The sequence below is a fragment of the Bubalus kerabau genome, chromosome 11, assembly GCF_029407905.1.
Source record: "Bubalus kerabau isolate K-KA32 ecotype Philippines breed swamp buffalo chromosome 11, PCC_UOA_SB_1v2, whole genome shotgun sequence".
Classification (NCBI taxonomy): domain Eukaryota; kingdom Metazoa; phylum Chordata; class Mammalia; order Artiodactyla; family Bovidae; genus Bubalus; species Bubalus kerabau.
Genome location: NC_073634.1, coordinates 55,981,711 through 55,985,074, shown reverse-complemented (window position 1 = coordinate 55,985,074; position 3,364 = coordinate 55,981,711). Strand labels below are relative to the sequence as shown.

Sequence of the window (3,364 nt, the reverse complement as noted above, 5' to 3'; positions counted from 1 at the left end):
CTGTACTAGTTTGCATTCCCACCAACAGTGTAAGAGGGTTCCCTTTTCTCCACACCCTCTCCAGCATTTATTACTTGTAGACTTTTGCATCGCAGCCATTCTTAATTTTAGGATTTCCACATCTCTCTTGAACTATCTTATGCCTTCTCTTATTAAACTCTTTTCCTATGAATTATTTAATGTATATAAAATAGTTTTAAAGCTTCTATCTGTTAATTTCAAAGCTTGAGTCATTTGTTAATCTAGTTCTATTTGCAGTGTTTTCTTTAGAAAAGAATTAAAGCTTCTAGATTCTCTTACAATTTTCTACGTATTTAGAGTACTGTGAAAGCTTTTGTTTTGTTTAGCTTAGTTGACATCATTTTCTTGAATTTGGTGTTTAGGAGGAGAGGTTACTTCCTTCTAGAATTAAGTTAATCTGAAACTGGGTCACACTTTACTATATTATTAACTTAAGATTGAATCAACTTTATTAGATTAAATTGACCTGTGATTAAGCTAACCCTTGGGCTTCCCTGGTGGCTCAGCTATAAAGAATCTGCCTGCAATGCAGAAGATGCAGGAGATGTGAGTTTGATCCCTGAGTAAGAAAGATCCTGTGGAGGAGGGTGTAGCAACCTACTTCAGTATTCTTGCCTGGAGAATCTCATAGACAGAGGAGCCTGGTGGACTGTACAGATCAAAGGGTCACAAAGAGTTGGGAATGACTGAAACCACTGAGCACACAAGCTGACCCTCAGGAGATCTAGACAATGCCTTTATGACTTTTGTCAGTATTTCAGATTAAATAGTTTTAGATCTTTTTGAATTTTCTCTTTGATAGATTTTCCTCCACTGGTGCTTTGTTTTGGGGCAAATCTGAGGGAGGATACATGGGGGAAATGCCATGCCATCCAATCAAATTTTTTCTTTAGGGCACTTCCACACTCCAAACTGTCATACCAACCTACACTTCTGTCACTGGCCTGAGATACTTGACCTTACTTTGTTAGCAAAGTCCCCTAGAGGAGGCTTCCAGAACCCAGAGGAGAAGCCCCTTCTCAGTTATAGCTGCTGTCAACACTCTCTCCTCAAACACTGGGGGCAAAATCTCTATGGTATTCAATTCATTTAAGATTTCCTTTCATCAAGTGCTTTTGGTTCTGTTTTTAAAAATCTGTGTTTGATTTTGCCTCAGTTTATTTTATGGCCACTATGGGGGCTAAAGTCTTTTGTATTGTCCCATAATCTGCATAGTAGTTAAAAATCTACCTTATATTTTCTTGTTACCTATATCCCACCAAACCCAGCTTCCAGCAGTTTTATGAAGGACCTTGGAAATGATCCTCTCCCAGTCCAGCCTTGAGATGACTTCATCCCTGGTCCACACCTTGAAGGCTGCCTTGTGAAGGACGTTGAAGCATAGGCACCCAGGTCAGCCGATCCTGAAATCCTGACCCGCGGAAAGTAAGATAAAAATTGATGTTTCTAGTTGTTAAGGTTTCGAGTCATTTGCTTTGCATAAGTAAATAACTAATATAGGTGATATTGGTTGTAACTAATAAAACTGCAGTTTGAAATAGCATTATAAATTATTGTGTTTATTGGCTCATAGAATTCAAGAAAGAGTTGAAAACCAAGATGTTTTCAAGGTTTGTATACAGCTAAAACTGAGACTACTCTGATCAGGCCTCTTGAATGTTAATTTTTTAAAGTGCTCCTATCTTTCTCCTTCATGTTGCAAATCTTGACAATTTTCATGTGTTAGCTTTTTTCCCAGAGAAAATTTCTAATCAATCTGATAAAATCTTAACTGTTAAATTATCCATTTCTTCTGAAACAAATAGTAAAAGTATATGGATGAACTTGGACACTATTGACAGATTTAATATAACATATTCCTATCTGTGAAAATGGAATATTTCAACTTTATATTAAGTATTCTCTCAGGGCATATCTTAAGAAATATGCAGATTTTTTCAGAGGTCCTTCACATTTTTACTTAAAGTGTTAATATGTTACTTTATTTTGTTTCTTTATATACAGTGGTATATTCATATATATCTTTCCAAGTGGTACACTGGTAAAGAATCTGCCTGCCAATGCAGGAGATACAAGAGACATGGATTTGATCACAGAGAGTCAAGAAGATCCCCGGAGAAGAAAATGACAATCTGTTCCAATATTCCTGCCTACAAAATCCCGTAGACAAATGAGGCCAGGGGGTGCTATAGTTCCTGGGGTCGCAAAGAGTCCGACAGGACTGAGGGACTGAGCAGACACATACTTATATGCAATGTGCTTTTTATTAATCAAAGATAAATGCTTTCCTTTAAAAACTTTTTTTTTTTCAGCATTTCAACAGTAGGATAATGAATAGTGAATGAAAATACATCTTGTTCAAATATGTATGGGAATTTCTGAGTGGCTGGTGTACTGGGATGACCCAGAGGGATGGTACAGGGAGGGAAGTGGGTGGGAGGTTCAGGACTGGGAACATGTGTACACCAGTGGTGGATTCATGTTGATGTATGGCAAAACCAATACAATATTGTAAAGTAAAAAAAAATAATAATAATAATAATTAAAAAAATAAAAGTATATGAGAATTAAAAAAAAACAACATTTAATGAATATATGACTTAAACATGGCAAAGCTTTCAATATACTAAAGTACATTGGAAATCCATAGCACTACACACAGTTTAGAGTCTTTTTAAAACTTACTTGAGAAAAAGAATACATTTAAATTTGGTCTTCATGGATTGATGTTTTTTTTGTCTTGTCCCTAAAACATATTCTGCTAAATACTACTCAAGAATGTTGCAGTTAATGTTTACAGATTTTAATAGTTAATATTTGCTGATTTTACTTTTATTTTTTATACATTATTAAAAAATATTTTTTAATTTAAGAATGTGTGCTAAATTTTCATTAACTTTATTTGTCCTTGACTGACGTATTCAGAATACCTTTTAAAAATATTAAATATAATTGCATTGTATACTTCTTTTTTTGAGGATTGTTTATTATCCCTTGTTTTAAAAAATTGTAATAAAGCACACTATATAAAATTTCCCATCTTAATGATTTTTAAGTGTATTATTTCAGTAATGCTAAGGATATTCACACTGTTTTGCAACCTCCAGAACTGTTCTCATCTTGTAAAACTCAGTCTTAATAACCATTAATGATCAAAAACAAGACCAGGAGCCAACTGTGGCTCAGATCATGAACTCCTTATTGCCAAATTCAGACTTAAATTGAATAAAGTAGGGAAAACCACTAGACCATACAGGTATGACCTAAATCAAATCCCTTATGATTATACAGTGGAAGTAAGAAATAGATTTAAGGGCCTAGATCTGATAGATAGAGTGCCTGA

The 3,364-nt window shown here is 34.7% G+C and overlaps 1 long non-coding RNA gene across 1 annotated transcript; it reads left to right on the top strand.

Annotated features, from left to right (window-relative positions):
- The first annotated feature begins 564 nt into the window (after positions 1-564).
- Positions 565-2,306, top strand: LOC129622448 (uncharacterized). The gene is made up of 3 exons (XR_008699984.1): positions 565-769; positions 1,290-1,446; positions 2,026-2,306. It is a non-coding gene; the product is annotated as an uncharacterized LOC129622448 (long non-coding RNA).
- The last annotated feature ends 1,058 nt before the right edge of the window (positions 2,307-3,364 follow it).